We start from the raw sequence: 20,381 nt of genomic DNA on the forward strand, positions 1-20,381 counted from the left end.
GACAGAGTGACTGACTGACTGACAGTGACTAACTGACTGACGGACAGAGTGACTGACTGACTGACTGACAGAGTGACTGTCTGACTGACTGACAGACTGACAGTGACTAACTGACTGACTGACTGACAGAGTGACTGACTGGCTGACTGACTGACTGAGTGACTGACAGTGACTAACTGACTGACGGACAGAGTGACTGACAGTGACTAACTGACTGACGGACAGAGTGACTGACTGACAGAGTGACTGACAGAGTGACTGACAGAGTGACTGAATGACTGACGGACAGAGTGACTGACTGACTGACTGACAGAGTGACTGACTGACTGACTGACTGTCTGACTGACTGACAAAGTGACTGACAGAGTGACTGACAGAGTGACTGACTGGCTGACGGACAGAGTGACTGACTGACTGACGGACAGAGTGACTGACAGTGACTGACTGACTGACAGTGACTAACTTAATGACTGACTGACAGAGTGGCTGACAGAGTGACTGACAGAGTGACGGACAGAGTGACTAACTGACTCACTGACAGAGTGACTGACTGAGTGACTGTCTGACTGACTTACAGAGTGACTGTCTGACTGACTGACTGACAGAGTGACTGTCTGACTGACAGACTGACTGACTGACTGAATGACTGACGGACAGAGTGACTAACTGACTCACTGACAGAGTGACTGACTGAGTGACTGTCTGACTGACTTACAGAGTGACTGTCTGACTGACTGACTGACAGAGTGACTGTCTGACTGACAGACTGACTGACTGACTGACTGACAGTGACTAACTGACTGACGGACTGATGGACAGAGTGACTGACTGACAGAGTGACTGACTGACTGACTGACAGTGACTAACTGACAGACTGACTGACTGACAGAGTGACTGACTGACTGACAGAGTGACTGACTGACTGTCTGACTGACAGAGTGACTGTCTGAGTGACTGTCTGACTGACTGACTTTGACTAACTGACTGACTGTCTAACTGACAGAGTGACTATCTGAGTGACTGTCTGACTGACTGACAGTGACTAACTGACTGATGGACAGAGTGACTGACTGACTGACAGAGTGACTGACTGACTGACTGACAGTGACTGACTGACTAACTGACTGACTGACAGAGTGACTGACTGGCTGACTGAGTGACTGACAGTGACTAACTGACTGACTGACAGAGTGACTGACTGACTGAGTGACTGACAGTGACTGACTGACTGACAGTGACTAACTAACTGACTGACTGACTGACAGTGACTAACTAACTGACTGACTGACTGACTGACTGGCAGTGACTAACTGACTAACTGACTGACAAAGGGACTGACTGACTGACAGTGACTGACTGACAGAGTGACTGACTGACTGACTGACTGACAGAGTGACTGATTGACTGACAGAGTGACTGACAGTGACTGACTGACAGTGACTAACTGACTAACTGACTGACAGTGACTAACTGACTAACTGACTGACTGACTGACAGAGTGACTGACTGACTGACAGAGTGACTGACTATCTTACTGACAGAGTGACTGACCGAGTGACTGACAGAGTGACTGACGGTGAGAGTAACTGACTGACTGACTGACTGACACCGCTATAAAATGGGACCGAGTTGAACGGAGCTTTTCTGTTTGAAATCCGTGCAAGACATGAGGAAACTTCTCTTTGACTTTCTTCAGAGGGAAAATAACAGAGTCCCCGGTGCCGTTTGAGATAGAAGTGATATAGTGATACGACGTCAAGCGGTTAAGAGGTCTTTTACGAGTTCTTTATGGATGGATTCTGAATGTGGTAGTATGATGCACTGAAACATGTAGTTTATCAGCTCTGTGTCAACTTCCATCCGTGTTTTAATGATGATTGCGGCTTTCATTCCGGAATCTGTTCCTTATTTCAATGCACCACAAACGATCACCAGTTTCCTGCTCTTGGTTCCGTGGTGGTTTTATCAGCAGAAAGACACAGAGAGCCGAGCAGGGAGGTTGTCCTGCTACAGTACAGAAGACCAGTGATCCTACAGCGGCATCAGGACGAGGCCAGAGCGAAAAACACAAAGGCTGCAGCAGCATCATACAATAATCAAAGTTGGAATGAAACGATATATTTTTTCAGTAAACTCATGATGCGGCACGCAAAGCGGGGATGCCAGCCAGGCGTGGCTTGCATTTGAAAAGCCACTATGTATATAACCAGCCTGTCCGTCTGATAAACACACTAATCTAAGTGATGAGTAGTAAAGGACACGTCATTAAATAAAGGAACCGATTTAACGAAGTTGAGGAGGAGGTGAAATACGCATTACGCCGGGTTGCAGACCTTCGTGGCTTTTTGCGCACGGGATTTGACTTCCTATGTTGAACGATAAACTTCCTTGATTCAACGGACATTTTAATTGCATTAACAGATCCCTTCAGTTGTGCGCCATGTCGGAGGTTGGGGGCTTTCTAGGGACACTCGACTTGGATTTACAGAGTTTCCCGCACTAGGAAGTATGCCCTTGGCAGAGGCGCCAGCGGGGTTACTGGATGAGAGGCTGGGACAGATCGAGGGGAGGTTACAGCGAGGCTCGCTGACGGAATTCGAGCACCTTAAAGGGATTCTGCGGCGGAGGCAGCTGTACTGTCGAACCGGATTCCAGCTGGAGATATTCCCCAACGGGACCGTGTACGGGACAAGACAGGACCACAGCAGATTCGGTAAGTTTCCACCAGTTGCATGTGAACTTGGTGTGGTTTTGTGCGCAAAGACCAAGAGCAACATCTTTTGCAACAACTTTTAAATTTGACACCTGGTTATTTATTTGCCGGGTTTCCTTTCACAAGGAGTTGAGATGCCTTTGATGATAGAGCAGCATCTTTTTCTGTCTTTCCGGTAACAGAAGATGTGTTATATATTGAACCGTAACAGAAGATGTGTTATATATTGAACCGTAACAGAAGATGTGTTATATATTGAACCGGTAACAGAAGATGTGTTATATATTGAACCGGTAACAGAAGATGTGTTATATATTGAACCGGTAACAGAAGATGTGTTATATATTGAACCGGTAACAGAAGATGTGTTATATTGAACCGTAACAGAAGATGTGTTATATATTGAACCGTAACAGAAGATGTGTTATATATTGAACCGTAACAGAAGATGTGTTATATTGAACCGTAACAGAAGATGTGTTATATATTGAACCGTAACAGAAGATGTGTTATATATTGAACCGTAACAGAAGATGTGTTATATATTGAACCGTAACAGAAGATGTGTTATATATTGAACCGTAACAGAAGATGTGTTATATATTGAACCGTAACAGAAGATGTGTTATATATTGAACCGTAACAGAAGATGTGTTATATATTGAACCGTAACAGAAGATGTGTTATATATTGAACCGTAACAGAAGATGTGTTATATATTGAACCGGTAACAGAAGATGTGTTATATTGAACCGGTAACAGAAGATGTGTTATATTGAACCGTAACAGAAGATGTGTTATATTGAACCGTAACAGAAGATGTGTTATATTGAACCGTAACAGAAGATGTGTTATATATTGAACCGTAACAGAAGATGTGTTATATATTGAACCGTAACAGAAGATGTGTTATATATTGAACCGTAACAGAAGGATTTTACTGCAGGCCATTTGATTCCTATTATGGCCCACTTCTCAGAATGTGATTAGTCATATTGCTGAAGGATTTCTGGTGTGCGTGTGTGTGTGTGCCGTGCACGTGCGTGCGTGTGTGTGCCGTGCACGTGCGTGCGTGTGTGTGCGTGCTTGTGTGTGTGTGTGTGTGTCTGTTGTATCCAGTCAGCAGGACAGCCACATGCCTTCCTTCCCCCGTCCAACCCACCCTCAGCGGGGCGCGGGAGCACCGGGCAGCCAGGTGGCTCCCCTCAGAGAGAGAGAGAGAGAGCTGGACAGGCAGTGGTCCGTGTCTGGTTCTCTGTTTAACTGGTTCAAAGGGACCATACCGGCTCTCTCTCTCCTAATTCTACTATTAATACGAATCATTGGAGGTGTGGTTCCAATCACTATCACAGACACATGAGGTCACAGAGAAAACATGCACATTCCCTGCATCTCTTGTCCATGCAGTCATTCTGCAGGTGCAGCTTCTCTGTTAGGCTCACTGCCTGCCTGCCACAGAGAGAAAGAGAGAGTTGGGGAAAGATTGATGGAGAGAGAGTGAGATGGGGAGAGAGAGATGAGAGTGATGAGATGGAAAGAGTGATGGGGAGAGAGTAATGAGACAGAGATATGAGGAGAGAGGAGAGAGACAGATGGGGAGAGAGTGATGGGGGGGAGGGAGAGAAAGAGAGTTGAATTGAATTTGAATTGAATTTAATTGAGAAAGAGATGGGGAGAGAGGGAGAGAGAGAGTGATGTGAGAGAGAGAGATGGGGGGAGAGAGAGAGAGATGGGGATGGGGGAGAGAGAGAGATGGGGGAGAGATAGAGGAAGATGGGGAGAGGGGGGAGAGAGAGAGAGAGAGAGAGAGAGGAAGATGGGGAGAGGGAGAGAGATGGGGAGGGAGAGTGAGAGAGAGGAAGATGGGGAAAGGGAGAGAGAGAGAGAGATGGGGAAAGAGAGAGAAGGGGAGAGAGAGAGATTGATGGGGAAGGAGAGAGAGCGATGGGGAGAGAGTGATGGGGAGAGAGACAGAAAGAGAAAACGAGAGCGAGGGGGCGAGAGAGAGAGACAGAGGGGAGGGAAGAGAGATGGGGAGAGAGAGAGCTTGATGGGGAAAGAGAGAGAGAGATGGAGAGAGAGATGGGAGGTTAGAGAGAGAGAGTGTGTGATGGGTAAGAGATAGACAGAGAGAGAGAAAGAGAGAAACGGAGAGAGAATGAGCGAGGGGAGGAGAGAGAGCGAGGGGGAGAGAGATGGGGAAAGAGAGAGACAGAGAGAGAGCTAGGGGGAGAGAGAAAGAGAGAGCGAGGGGCGAGAGAGAGAGTGGTGGGGACAGAGACAGAGAGCGAGATGGGAAGTGGGAGACAGAGAGAGAGAGGTGGGAGTGAGAGTGGTGGGGACAGAGACAGAGAGTGAGTGTGAGAGAGACAGAGAGAGAGATGGGAAGAGAGAGAGTGGTGGGGACAGAGACAGAGAGCGACTGTGAGAGAGACAGAGAGAGAGATGGGAAGAGGGAGACAGAGAGAGGGGGGGGAGCATACCACAGCATGCAATCACAGCAGCAAGATTTGTGACCTGTTGCCACAAGAAAAGGCAACCAGTGAAGAACAAACACCATTGTAAATACAACCCATATTTATGCTTATTTATTTTCCCTTGTGTTCTTTAACCATTTGTACATCGTTACAACACTGTATATATATATATATATATATATATATATATATATATATATATATATATATATATATATATATTTATACATATTTATATATATATATATAATATACATTTGTAATGTCTTTATTGTTTTGAAACCTCTGTATGTGTGATGTTTACTGTTCATTTTGATTGTTTATTCCACTTTTGTATATTATCTACCTCACTTGCTTTGGCAATGTTAACACGTTTCCCATGCCAATAAAGCCCCTTGAATTGAATTGAATTGAATTGAGAGATGAGGAGAGAGAGAGAGATGGGGACAGAGAGAGATGAGGAGAGAGAGAGAGATGGGGAAAGAGAGAGAGATGGGGACAGAGAGAGAGAGAGAGACAGAGAGAGAGAGATGGGGAAAGAGAGAAGAGAGAGAGAGAGAGATGGGGACAGAGAGAGAGACAGAGAGAGAGAGGTATGGGGACAGAGAGAGAGACAGAGAGAGAGGTATGGGGAAAGAGAGAGACAGAGAGAGAGAGACAGAGAGATGGGGAAAGAGAGAGACAGAGAGAGAGAGAGAGAGGGGGGGACAGAGAGAGACAGAGAGAGAGAGAGAGATGGGGAAAGAGACAGACAGAGAGAGCCGGTGGTGTACAGGTCTGAACAGGGCTGGGGAGTGCTGAACAGGGCTGAGGAGGGCAGAACAGGGCTGAGGAGGGCTGAACGGGGCTGGGTAGTGCTGAACGGGGCTGGGTAGTGCTGAACGGGGCTGAGGAGGGCTGAACAGGGCTGAGGAGGTCTGAACAGGGCTGAGGAGGGCTGAACAGGGCTGAACAGGGCTGGGGAGTGCTGAACAGGGCTGAGGAGGGCAGAACAGGGCTGAGGAGGGCTGAACGGGGCTGGGTAGTGCTGAACGGGGCTGAGGAGGGCTGAACAGGGCTGGGGAGGTCTGAACAGGGCTGAGGGGAGGGCTGAACAGGGCTGAGGAGGGCTGAACAGGGCTGAGGAGGGCTGAACAGGGCTGAGGAGGGATAAACAGGGCTGAACAGGGATAAACAGGGCTGAGGAGGTCTAGAGAGGGTTGGGTGGTCTGCCCCAACCCGGATGGTGTTCGTTTCTGGCTTCACTTTAGGTTAGAGCAGGTGTCAGTGCTGGGAGGCTGGGAGAGAGAAGAGAGACGGAGGAGATGGGTTTGATTAAAATGAATAGTGTCACCAGGGTCAGAGAGTTCTGCTCTTTAATTCCCTGGCAGCATCATCATAGAGGATCAGAGAGAGATGGTTTTTTATTCCCTGGCAGCATCATCATAGAGGATCAGAGAGAGAGATGGTCTTTAATTCCCTGGCAGCATCATCATAGAGGATCAGAGAGAGAGATGGTTTTTTATTCCCTGGCAGCATCATCATAGAGGATCAGAGAGAGAGATGGTTTTTTATTCCCTGGCAGCATCATCATAGAGGATCAGAGAGAGAGATGGTTTTTTATTCCCTGGCAGCATCATCATAGAGGATCAGAGAGAGAGATGGTCTTTCATTCCCTGGCAGTATCATCGTAGAGGATCAGAGAGAGAGATGGTCTTTAATTCCCTGGCAGCATCATCATAGAGGATCAGAGAGAGAGATGGTCTTTAATTCCCTGGCAGCATCATCGTACTGGATCAGAGAGAGAGCTGGTCTTTAATGCCCTGGCAGCATCATCATAGAGGATCAGAGAGAGAGCTGGTCTTTAATTCCCTAGCAGCATCATCATAGAGGATCAGAGAGAGAGCTGGTCTTTAATTCCCTGACAGCATCATCATAGAGGATTGGAGAGAGTGCTGGTCTTTCATTCCCTGGCAGCATCATCATAGAGGATCAGAGAGAGAGCTGGTCTTTAATTCCCTGGCAGAATCATCATAGAGGATCAGAGAGAGAGATGGTCTTTCATTCCCTGGCAGCATCATCGTAGAGGATCAGAGAGAGAGATGGTCTTTCATTCCCTGGCAGCATCATCGTAGAGGATCAGAGATAGAGATGGTCTTTCATTCCCTGGCAGCATCATCGTAGAGGATCAGAGATAGAGATGGTCTTTAATTCCCTGGCCACATCATCAGAGGATCAGAGAGAGAGATGGTCTTTAATTCCCTGGCAGCATCATCATAGAGGATCAGAGAGAGAGATGGTCTTTCATTCCCTGGCAGCATCATCATAGAGGATCAGAGAGAGAGATGGTCTTTAATTCCCTGACAGCAACATCGTACTGGATCAGAGAGAGAGCTGGTCTTTAATGCCCTGGCAGCATCATCGTAGAGGATCAGAGAGAGCTGGTCTTTCATTCCCTGGCAGCATCATCGTAGAGGATCAGAGAGAGAGATGGTCTTTCATTCCCTGGCAGCATCATCATAGAGGATCAGAGAGAGAGATGGTCTTTAATTCCCTGACAGCATCATCGTACTGGATCAGAGAGAGAGCTGGTCTTTAATTCCCTGGCAGCATCATCATAGAGGATCAGAGAGAGAGCTGGTCTTTAATTCCCTGGCAGCATCATCATAGAAGTTCAAAGAGAGCTGATCTTTAATTCCCTGGCAACATCATCGTAGAGGATCAGAGAGAGCTGGTCTTTCATTCCCTGGCAGCATCATCGTAGAGGATCAGAGAGAGAGCTGGTCTTTAATTCCCTGGCAGCATCATCGTAGAGGATCAGAGAGAGCTGGTCTTTCATTCCCTGGCAGCATCATCATAGAGGATCAGAGAGAGCTGGTCTTTCATTCCCTGGCAGCATCATCATAGAGGATCAGAGAGAGCTGGTCTTTCATTCCCTGGCAGCATCATCGTACTGGATCAGAGAGAGAGCTGGTCTTTAATGCCCTGGCAGCATCATCATAGAGGATCAGAGAGAGAGCTGGTCTTTAATTCCCTGGCAGCATCATCATAGAAGTTCAAAGAGACCTGGTCTTTAATTCCCTGGCAGCATCATCGTACTGGATCAGAGAGAGATGGTCTTTCATTCCCTGGCAGCATCATCGTAGAGGATCAGAGAGATGGTCTTTAATTCCCTGGCAGCATCATCATAGAAGTTCAAAGAGACCTGGTCTTTAATACCCTGGCAGCATCATCGTACTGGATCAGAGAGAGAGATGCTCTTTCATTCCCTGGCAGCATCATTGTAGAGGATCAGAGAGAGAGATGGTCTTTAATTCCCTGGCAGCATCATCATAGAGGATCAGAGAGAGAGATGGTCTTTCATTCCCTGGCAGCATCATCGTAGAGGATCAGAGAGAGAGATGGTCTTTCATTCCCTGCCAGCATCATCATAGAGGATCAGAGAGAGCTGGTCTTTCATTCCCTGGCAGCATCATCGTAGAGGATCAGAGAGAGCTGGTCTTTCATTCCCTGGCAGCATCATCGTAGAGGATCAGAGAGAGCTGGTCTTTCATTCCCTGGCAGCATCATCGTAGAGGATTAGGGAGCAGGACGAGGCTGTTTGCATCACAAATGGCATCCTATTGCCCTGGTCAAAAGTTGTGCACTACATTACATTACATAGTGCACTACACTACATGCCCAGGTGTTGTCGTGTCCTGGCCAGGGAGGACCGGATGATAAACACTAATAACACCTGTATTGTGTTATAGTTCTGCATCAGCTGTGGAAGTGTTTATCCACAGTTTATATAAACTATTAGAAAACATCCGTGTTCAGGCTTCAGGTAGAGACCAAATACTGTGGGAAAACATTCAATGTGTTCTGTCTATGGGCTCTGGTCAAAAGTAGCACACTATAAAGGGAATTATACGGTGCCATTTGGGACGAAGACCATAAAGAGAAACATCTAGAACTAGTGAGGAGCTTCTGTTTCTCTCTGCACCCCATAACGACTGAGATCAGCTGTCCACAACTCAGTCCCTATCATTGGCTACATTTCAAATGGCACCATATTCCCTACTTTAGACCAGAGCCCTATGGAACCCTATTCCCTATATAGCGCACTACTTTATACCAGAGCCCTATGGCATAGGGAATAGGGTGCCATAGGGCTGGTCTAAAGTAGTGCACTATGTAGGGAATAGGGTTCCATAGGGCTGGTATAAAGTAGTGCACTATATAGGGAATAGGGTTCCATAGGGCTCTAAAGTAGTGCACTATATAGGGAATAGGGTTCCATAGGGCTCTGGTCTAAAGTAGTGTACTATATAGGGAATAGGGTTCCATAGGGCTCTGGTCTAAAGTAGTGCACTATATAGGGAATAGGGTTCCATAGGGCTGTGGTCTAAAGTAGTGCACTATATAGGGAATAGGGTTCCATAGGGCTCTGGTCTAAAGTAGTGCACTATATAGGGAATAGGGTTCCATTTGGGGCTCAAGTCTACAAAGTTCTCGTATGAATATTTGCTGCTACCACCAAGAACTGCACCCGCGGCGGCTCCACCCGGGCCAGCGCCCCATGCTTCCATGGCGACCCTCCTTCTCGTCACGGCGTAGCTTGGCAACGGCCCACGCAGCCATCAGGAGGGTAACAGCTATTTAGTCATTGTCAGCCACTGCTAGCGGCCTTTACCCTCTGCACAGTCACCAGCTGTTTGTTTTAGCCTGGATAATACCTGCATCGGACTGTTTCTCCACTACAACACCAGATTCTTGCCCTGGACCTTTACGATATTGAAAATGATACAGTCGGTATTTTGAAATACCCCGGTATTCGGTGTAAACGGTATAAACGGTATACGGTATAAATGGTATATCGGCCAAATCTAGTATGTGTGGTGTAACATGTTGTCTCTGTCCTCCCCATCGTGGAGTTCATCAGTCTGGCTGTAGAGCTGGTCTATATCTCTGACAGGTGTTGTCTCTGTCCTCCCCATCGTGGAGTTCATCAGTCTGGCTGTAGGGCTGGTCTATATCTCTGACAGGTGTTGTCTCTGTCCTCCCCATCGTGGAGTTCATCAGTCTGGCTGTAGGGCTGGTCTATATCTCTGACAGGTGTTGTCTGTCCTCCCCATCGTGGAGTTCATCAGTCTGGCTGTAGGGCTGGTCTATATCTCTGACAGGTGTTGTCTCTGTCCTCCCCATCGTGGAGTTCATCAGTCTGGCTGTAGAGCTGGTCTATATCTCTGACAGGTGTTGTCTCTGTCTTCTCTAGGTATCCTAGAGTTCATCAGTCTGGCTGTAGGGCTGGTCAGTATTAGAGGAGTGGACGCAGGACTCTACCTGGGCATGAACGAGAGAGGAGAGCTCTATGGGTCGGTAAGTTAAACACTCCTCCTCTCCTCTTCCCGCCTCTACATATTCTCTCCTCCTCTCCTCGCCTCCTCCCTCCCTCATCTTCTCCTCTCTCCTATCCTCTCCTCCCTCCCTCCTTCCTATCTTCTCCTCCCTCCCTCCTTCCCTCCTATCCTCTCCTCTCCTCTCTCCTATCCTCTCCTCCCTCCCTCCTCCTTTACTCCCTCCTGTCCTCCTCTCCTCTCTCCCTCCCTCCCTCCCCCTCCTCCTCTCCTCTCTTCTCCTTTACTCCCTCCTGTCCTCCTCTCCTCCCTTCTCCTTTACTCCCTCCTGTCCTCCTCTCTCTCTCCTCCCTCCCCTCTCCTCTCCTCCCTCCCCTTCCTCTCCTCCCTCCCTCCCTCCTCTCCTCTCCTCCTCTCTCCTATCCTCTCCTCCCTCCCTCCTCCTTTACTCCCTCCTGTCCTCCTCTCCTCTCCTCTCTCCCTCCCTCCCTCCCCTCCTCTCCTCTCCTCTCTTCTCCTTTACTCCCTCCTGTCCTCCTCTCCTCCCTTCTCCTTTACTCCCTCCTGTCCTCCTCTCCTCTCCTCCCTCCCCTCTCCTCTCCTCCCTCCCTCCCTTCCTCTCCTCCCTCCCTCCCTCCTCTCCTCTCCTCTCCTCTCCTCTCCCTCTCCTCTCCTCTCATTTACTCCCTCCTGTCCTCCCTCTCCTCCCTCCCATCCCCTCCTCTCCTCTCCTTCTGTAGAGCCGACCCTCCCTCTCCCATCCTCTCCTCTCCCGCCGACCCTCCCATTAGGCCTTCTCCCTCCCTCCTTCCCCTCTTCTCCTTTACTCCCTCCTGTCCTCCCCTCTCCTCCCTCCCTCCCTCCTGTCCTCCTCTGCTTTCCTCCCTCCCTCCTCTCCCCTCCTTCCTCTATTCCCTCCTCTCCTTCCCTCCCTCCCTCCTCTCCTCTCTCCTCTCCCCTCCTTCCTCTATTCCCTCCTCTCCTCTCCTTCCTCTATTCCCTCCTCTCCTCTCCTAAATCCTCTCCTCACTCCACTCCTCTCCTCTCCGTCCTCTATTCCCTCCTCTCCTCTCCTCTCCTCTCCTCTATTCCCTCCTCTCCTCTCCTCTCCTTCCTCTATTCCCTCCTCTCCTCTCCTCTCCTCCTCTCCTCTCCTCTCCTCTCCTCTCCTCTCCTCTCCTCTCCTTCCTCTATTCCCTCCTCTCCTCTCCTAAATCCTCTCCTCACTCCACTCCTCTCCTCTCCCCTCCGTCCTCTCTCCTCTCCTCTCCTCTCCTCTCCTCTCCTCTCCTCTCCTCTCCTCTCCTCTCCTCTCCTCTCCTCCTCCTCTCCTCTCCTCTCCTCTCCTCTCCTCTCTCTCCTCTCCTCTCCCTCTCCCCTCTCTCCTCTCCTCTCCTCTCCTCTCCTCTCCTCTCCTCCTCCCTCCTCCTCTCCTCTCCTCTCCTCTCCTTCCTCTATTCCCTCCTCTCCTCTCCTAAATCCTCTCCTCACTCCACTCCTCTCCTCTCCCCTCTGTCCTCTCCTCTCCTCTCCTCTCCTCTCCTCTCCTCTCCTCTCCTCTCCTCTCCTCTCCTCTCCTCTCCTCTCCTCTCCTCTCCTCTCCTCTCCTCTCCTCTCCTCCATAGCCGAGGGAAGATGTTTTGAGTTGGGGGTACTGGGGGGGATAGAATCAGAAAACATTGCATGCATCTATGATTGCATTTGGGTAGAGGCATACAATTGAGCAGACACACATTTTCTTGTAGGAGGTTCTGGATTTTTTTTTGCATTTCATGCAAATCTATGACATTTGCATGATAGAAGAATTTAGCAAAATATTTTTTTATACCACACAAATAGCCAAATTCAAGATACTGTGCAAGGTAGGATGCAATTGTGTTAATTTATTTGTATCACTCGTTTTCTCATTACTATTGTTGTTGTTACTTTAGGCTCATTTATTCATGTAAGCCAGTTCTTTAAATATTTAAAACGTGTTTCCTTTAATTCTGTTGAGACATTTTCATTGGCTAAATGAAGTTCCATCTGTCTTTTTAAACGTGTGCTCTGTATTTAGTTTAGGCCTTCTGTAGAGCCGGTCCTCCCATTAGGCCTTCTGTAGGACCGGTCCTTCCATGAGGCCTTCTGTAGAGCCGGTCCTCCCATTAGGCCTCTGTAGAGCCGGTCCTCCCATTAGGCCTTCTGTAGGGCCGGTCCTCCCATTAGGCCTTCTGTAGGGCCGGTCCTCCCATGAGGCCTTCTGTAGGGCTAGTCCTCCCATTAGGCCTTCTGTAGGGCTAGTCCTCCCATTAGGCCTTCTGTAGGGCTAGTCCTCCCATTAGGCCTTCTGTAGGGCTAGTCCTCCCATTAGGCCTTCTGTAGGGCTAGTCCTCCCATTAGGCCTTCTGTAGGGCTAGTCCTCCCATTAGGCCTTCTGTAGGGCTAGTCCTCCCATTAGGCCTTCTGTAGGGCTAGTCCTCCCATTAGGCCTTCTGTAGGGCTGGTCCTCCCATTTGGCCTTCTGTAGGGCCTTTCCCCAGTAAGTTTTTATTATTTATTTTTTTATCCACGGACCGGACCAAATCTGAACCAATCATAAATGTCTATGTTTCACAAATTTGGACAGTAGAGTACAATACAGTAGAGTACAGTACAATACAGTAGACTAAAGTAACGTTCAATACAACATACTAGAGTACAGTACAGTAGAGTTCAGTACAGTAGAGTTCAGTACAGTAGAGTTCAGTACAGTAGAGTTCAGTACAGTAGAGTTCAGTACAGTAGAGTTCAGTACAGTAGAGTACAGCAGTAGAGTTCAGTACAGTAGAGTTCAGTACAGTAGAGTACAGTAGAGTACAGTACAGTAGAGTACAGCAGTAGAGTTCAGTACAGTAGAGTACAGTAGAGTTCAGTACAGTAGAGTTCAGTACAGTAGAGTTCAGTACAGTAGAGTTCAGTACAGTAGAGTTCAGTACAGTAGAGTACAGCAGTAGAGTTCAGTACAGTAGAGTTCAGTACAGTAGAGTACAGTAGAGTACAGTACAGTAGAGTACAGCAGTAGAGTTCAGTACAGTAGAGTACAGTAGAGTACAGTACAGTAGAGTACAGTACAGTAGAGTACAGTACAGTAGAGTACAGTACAGTAGAGTACAGCAGTAGAGTTCAGTACAGTAGAGTACAGTAGAGTACAGTACAGTAGAGTACAGCAGTAGAGTTCAGTACAGTAGAGTACAGTACAGTAGAGTACAGTAGAGTTCAGTACAGTAGAGTACAGTACAGTAGAGTTCAGTACAGTAGAGTACAGTACAGTAGAGTTCAGTACAGTAGAGTTCAGTACAGTAGAGTGCAGTACAGTAGAGTGCAGTACAGTAGAGTACAGTAGAGTACAGTACAGTAGAGTACAGTACAGTAGAGTACAGTAGAGTTCAGTACAGTAGAGTTCAGTACAGTAGAGTACAGTACAGTAGAGTACAGTACAGTAGAGTACAGTACAGTAGAGTACAGTAGAGTACAGTACAGTAGAGTGCAGTAGAGTACAGTGCAGTAGAGTACAGTGCAGTAGAGTACAGTACAGTAAAGTACAGTACAGTAGAGTACAGTACAGTACAGTACAGTACATTACAGTAGAGTTCAGTAGAGTACAGTACAGTAGAGTTCAGTACAGTAGAGTACAGTACAGTAGAGTACAGTACAGTAGAGTACAGTACAGTAGAGTTCAGTACAGTAGAGTACAGTACAGTAGAGTACAGTACAGTAGAGTTCAGTAGAGTACAGTACAGTAGAGTAGAGTACAGTAGAGTAGAGTTCAGTACAGTAGAGTACAGTACAGTAGAGTTCAGTACAGTAGAGTACAGTACAGTAGAGTACAGTACAGTAGAGTACAGTACAGTAGAGTTCAGTACAGTAGAGTACAGTACAGTAGAGTATAGTAGAGTTCAGTACAGTAGAGTACAGTACAGTAGAGTACAGTACAGTAGAGTACAGCAGTAGAGTTCAGTACAGTAGAGTATAGTACAGTAGAGTATAGTACAGTAGAGTTCAGTACAGTAGAGTACAGCAGTAGAGTTCAGTACAGTAGAGTACAGCAGTAGAGTTCAGTACAGTAGAGTTCAGTACAGTAGAGTTCAGCAGTAGAGTACAGTACAGCAGTAGAGTACAGTACAGCAGTAGAGTACAGTACAGTACAGCAGTAGAGTACACTACAGTAGAGTTCAGTACAGTAGAGTTCAGTACAGTAGAGTACAGCAGTAGAGTTCAGTACAGTACAGCAGTAGAGTTCAGTACAGTAGAGTTCAGTACAGTAGAGGTCAGTACAGTATAGTTCAGCAGTAGGGTTCAGTACAGTAGAGTACAGCAGTAGAGTTCAGTACAGTAGAGTTCAGCAGTAGGGTATAGTACAGTAGAGTACAGCAGTAGGGTATAGTACAGTAGAGTACAGCAGTAGGGTATAGTACAGTAGAGTACAGCAGTAGAGTTCAGTACAGTAGAGTCCAGTACAGTAGGGTTCAGTACAGTAGGGTTCAGTACAGTAGGGTTCAGTACAGTAGGGTTCAGTACAGTACAGTAGAGTACAGTAGAGTACAGTAGAGTACAGCAGTAGGGTATAGTACAGTAGAGTACAGCAGTAGAGTTCAGTACAGTAGAGTACAGCAGTAGAGTACAGTACAGTACAGTAGAGTACATTAGAGTACAGTAGAGTTCAGCAGTAGGGTATAGTAGAGTTCAGTACAGTAGGGTTCAGTACAGTAGGGTTCGGTACAGTAGAGTACAGCAGTAGAGTTCAGTACAGTACAGTAGAGTACAGCAGTAGTGTATAGTACAGTAGATTACAGCAGTAGGGTATAGTACATTAGAGTACAGCAGTAGAGTTCAGTACAGTAGAGTACAGCAGTAGAGTTCAGTACAGTACAGTAGAGTACAGTAGAGTACAGCAGTAGGGTATAGTACAGTAGAGTACAGCAGTAGGGTATAGTACAGTAGAGTACAGCAGTAGGGTATAGTACAGTAGAGTACAGCAGTAGGGTATAGTACAGTACAGCAGTAGAGTTCAGTACAGTACAGTAGAGTACAGTACAGCAGTAGGGTATAGTACAGTAGAGTACAGCAGTAGGGTATAGTACAGTAGAGTACAGCAGTAGGGTATAGTACAGTAGAGTACAGCAGTAGAGTACAGCAGTAGGGTATAGTACAGTAAGGTCGGGTGTAAACTTATAACTGCGTTATTGTAAACATCACCACTCCAGTTATTGAACAACATTCTACGAAGACCTGAGTTATTTTAGTAATAACTCTATAACTAATAATCTGAAGGTATGAATACTTCGAGAATCAATTGGAGTTCTTTCCCAGAGTCGTTTTTTTGTTATTTTACCTTTATTGAACTAGACAAGTCAGTTAAGAATAAATTGTTATTTACAATGACGGCCTCCCAAAAGGCAAAAGGCCTCCTGTGGGGACGGGGGCCTGGGATAAAAAATACAATATAAATATAGGACAAAACACGCATCACAACAAGAGAGACAACACAACACTACATAAAGAGAGACCTAAGACAACACAACAAAGCATGGCAGCAACACATCACACCATACTATGGTAGCAACACAACATGACAACAACACGGTAGCAACACAACATGACGACAACATGGTAGCAACACAACATGACAACAACACGGTAGCAACACATGACAACAACACGGTAGCAACACAACATGACAACAACACGGTAGCAACACAACATGACGACAACACGGTAGCAACACAACATGACAACAACACGGTAGCAACACATGACAACAACACGGTAGCAACACAACATGACAACAACACGGTAGCAACACAACATGACAACACGGTAGCAACACAACATGACAACAACACGGTAGCAACACAACATGACAACAACATAGTAGCAACACAACATGACAACAACATGGTAGCAACACAACATGACAACAACACGGTAGCAACACATGACCACAACACGGTAGCAACACAACATGACAACAACACGGTAGCAACACAACATGACAACAACACGGTAGCAACACAACATGACAACAACACGGTAGCAACACAACATGACAACAACACGGTAGCAACACAACATGATAACAACACGGTAGCAACACAACATGGCAGAAACACAACTTGGTAGCAGCACAAAACATGGTACAAACATTATTGGGTACAGACAACAGCACAAAGGGCAAGAAGGTAGAGACAACAACACATCACACAAAGCAACCACAACTGTCAGTAAGAGTGTCCATGATTGAGTCTTTGAATGAAGAGATTGAGATAAAACTGTCCAGTTTGAGTGTTTGTTGCAGCTCGTTCCAGTCGCTAGCTGCAGCGAACTGAAAAGAGGAATGACCCAGGGATGTGTGTGCTTTGGGGACCTTTAACAGAATGTGACTGGCAGAATGAGTGTTGTATGTGGAGGATGAGGGCTGCAGTAGATATCTCAGATAGGGGGGAGTGAGGCCTAAGAGGGTTTTATAAATAAGCATCAACCAGTGAGTCTTGCGACGGGTCTACAGAGATGACCAGTTTACAGAGGAGTATAGAGTGCAGTGATGTGTCCTATAAGGAGCATTGGTGGCAAATCTGATGGCCGAATGGTAAAGAACAGCTAGCCGATATATAATATACACTGAATGTACAAAACATTATGAACTCTTTCTATAACAGAGACTGACCAGGTGAATCTGGGTGAAAGCTATGATCCCTTACTGATGTCACTTGTTAAATCCACTACAGACAGTCAGTGTAGATGAAGAGGAGGAGACAGATTTATAAATCTTTATAAATCAGAGGGTGAATGGGCAAGACAATAGATTGAAGTGCCTTTGAAAGGGGTTTGGTAGTTCTTAATGTTTTGTCCACTCGGTGTATATATTTAACCCACCACCTGGATTCGGTCCAATGTAGAAACATTTGATACATTTGTAAAATGGCTCTTGAATGTTTTGGTACCTACTGGAGAGCTCTTCTTTGTCTACACCCATTCAGCATTGTTCACACCCTCTTAATCTTTAGCCCCACCCATCTCATTAAGGATTCAAATGTGAGGCCACGTGCTAAACAGAGTGAGTAAGGTAGTGTAGTAAACAGAGTGAGTACTGTAGTGTAGTAAACAGAGTGAGTACTGTAGTGTAGTAAACAGAGTGAGTAAGGTAGTGTAGTAAACAGAGTGAGTACTGTAGTGTAGTAAACAGAGTGAGTACTGTAGTGTAGTAAACAGAGTGAGTAAGGTAGTGTAGTAAACAGAGTGAGTACTGTAGTGTAGTAAACAGAGTGAGTAAGGTAGTGTACTAAACAGAGTGAGTACTGTAGTGTAGTAAACAGAGTGAGTACTGTAGTGTAGTAAACAGAGTGAGTACTGTAGTGTAGTAAACAGAGTGAGTACTGTAGTGTAGTAAACAGAGTGAGTACTGTAGTGTAGTAAACAGAGTGAGTACTGTAGTGTAGTAAACAGAGTGAGTACTGTAGTGTAGTAAACAGAGTGAGTACTGTAGTGTAGTAAACAGAGTGAGTACTGTAGTGTACTAAACAGAGTGAGTAAGGTAGTGTAGTAAACAGAGTGAGTACTGTAGTGTAGTAAACAGAGTGAGTACTGTAGTGTAGTAAACAGAGTGAGTACTGTAGTGTAGTAAACAGAGTGAGTACTGTAGTGTAGTAAACAGAGTGAGTACTGTAGTGTAGTAAACAGAGTGAGTACTGTAGTGTACTAAACAGAGTGAGTAAGGTAGTGTAGTAAACAAGCAAATATTTCAGGACTAAAAGTGGTGATAATAGTTCGCAGAAAGTAGTAGTTAAAACACACTGTATCCTGTCCTTGGTCTGTATCCTAATCTGACTTTGGTTAAAACACACTGTATCCTGTCCTTGGTCTGTATCCTAATCTGACTTTGGTTAAAACACACTGTATCCTGTCCTTGTTCTGTATTCTAATCTGACTTTAGTGCAGGTCATGTTGTTCTTCACATTACCGTCTCAGTAAACACACGCTATATCAAATCAAATCTATGTTTATTTGTCACACAGGATACTGAGGTGTAAACGATTACCTGCATAGTGGAGTCTTTTGTTTAGACACGTAGCTAGCTAGCTAAACAATGAAATATAATCCCAACTCTAATGCCGCATTCAAAACAACTGGGAACTAAATGTATATATTTTTTTTTCATTAACTCTGACTGGGAAACATCCATTTGAACAGTCATCCACAGTGGGTTCTACATGGAACCCAAAAGGGTTCTACCTGGAACCAAAAGCATTCTACATGGAACCCAAAAGGGTTCTACCTGGAACCAAAAAGTGTTCTACATGGAACCCAAAAGGGTTCTACCTGGAACCAAAAAGCGTTCTACCTGGAACCAAAAAGCGTTCTATCTGGAACCTAAAAGGGTTCTCCTATGGGGACAGCCAAAGAACTCCTTTGGAACCCTTTTTTTCTAAGAGTGTACTTTGAAAAATAGTGCTGTTCGCTCAGAATCGCTCAAAAGTTGTTTAGCTTCTACAGACAGATTAGCATTTACTTTTCAACTGTGCTTTCCAAATGGTAGGCCTACATTTTTATCGCAATTGTTTTGACATTTGTGAAGGGCAAACTGACAGTCTCATCCAACCATAGAAATCCAATCCAAAAAAATGGCACTTCCCATTGACGTCAGGACTGACAGTCATTGCTAGTGTACCCATGAGTTTAACTGTCAGGGTAAAAGGCTTCAAATCATTCTATGGATTATACTGTATCCATGGCTACAGCCTTCTATACGGGGGGTGCCCAGATTTCAGCCTGTAAATGCTTCTGATAAAACTTCATCCACAGCTATTTTTAGAAGCTATTGATCCTCTTTAGCTAAGCGATGCTCTCTGAGACATTTATAATGGTTGTATTTATGTCAGCTCAGACAGGAGTAATATCATTTTTGGGACAATTATTTATTATAGACAAATTTTGGCTAAATTATTTCAATACCTCCAGCGCCTATGCTCTTTATAATCTCCTCTATACTCTCCTCTATGCTCTCCTCTGTAATCTCTCTATAATCTCCTCTATACTCTCCTCATAATCTCCTCTATGCTCTCCTCTGTAATCTCTCTATAATCTCTCTATAATCTCCTCTATGCTCTCCTCATAATCTCCTCTATGCTCTCTTCTGTAATCTCCTCTATAATCTCTTCTATGATCTCCTCTATGCTCTCCTCATAATCTCCTCTATGCTCTCCTCTGTAATCTCTCTATAATCTCTCTATAATCTCCTCTATGCTCTCCTCATAATCTCCTCTATGCTCTCCTCATAATCTCCTCTATGCTCTCTTCTGTAATCTCCTCTATAATCTCTTCTATGATCTCCTCTATGCTCTCTTCTGTAATCTCCTCTATAATCTCCTCTGTAATCTCCTCTATAATCACCTCTGTAATCTCTCTATAATCTCCTCTATGCTCTCTTCTGTAATCTCCTCTGTAATCTCATCTATAATCACCTCATAATCTCTCAATAATCTCCTCTGTAATCTGCTCGAATCTCATCTATAATCTCCTCTATAATCTCCTCTGTAATCTCCTCTATGCTCTCTTCTGTAATCTCCTCTATGCTCATTCTGTAATCTCCTCTGTAATCTCATCTATAATCACCTCATAATCTCTCTATAATCTCCTCTATGATCTCCTCATCTCTATAATCTCCTCTATGATCTCCTCTATAATCTCTCTATAATCTTCTCTATGCTCTCCTCATAATCTCTCTATAATCTCCTCTAGGCTCTCCTCATAATCTCTCTATAATCTCCTCTATGTTCTCCTCTACCCCTCCACCTCACCTCTCCTCACCCCACCCCTCTCTGCCCCTCCACCTCACCCCACCCCTCTCTGCCACTCCAT

At 45.8% G+C, this 20,381-nt stretch overlaps 1 pseudogene; it reads left to right on the forward strand.

Annotated features, from left to right (window-relative positions):
* The first annotated feature begins 1,709 nt into the window (after positions 1 to 1,709).
* LOC112224948 overlaps positions 1,710 to 20,381 on the forward strand; it is a 40,866-nt pseudogene continuing 22,194 nt past the window's right edge.

The sequence above is a fragment of the Oncorhynchus tshawytscha genome, linkage group LG21, assembly GCF_018296145.1.
Source record: "Oncorhynchus tshawytscha isolate Ot180627B linkage group LG21, Otsh_v2.0, whole genome shotgun sequence".
In the NCBI taxonomy this organism is placed as follows: Eukaryota; Metazoa; Chordata; class Actinopteri; order Salmoniformes; family Salmonidae; genus Oncorhynchus; species Oncorhynchus tshawytscha.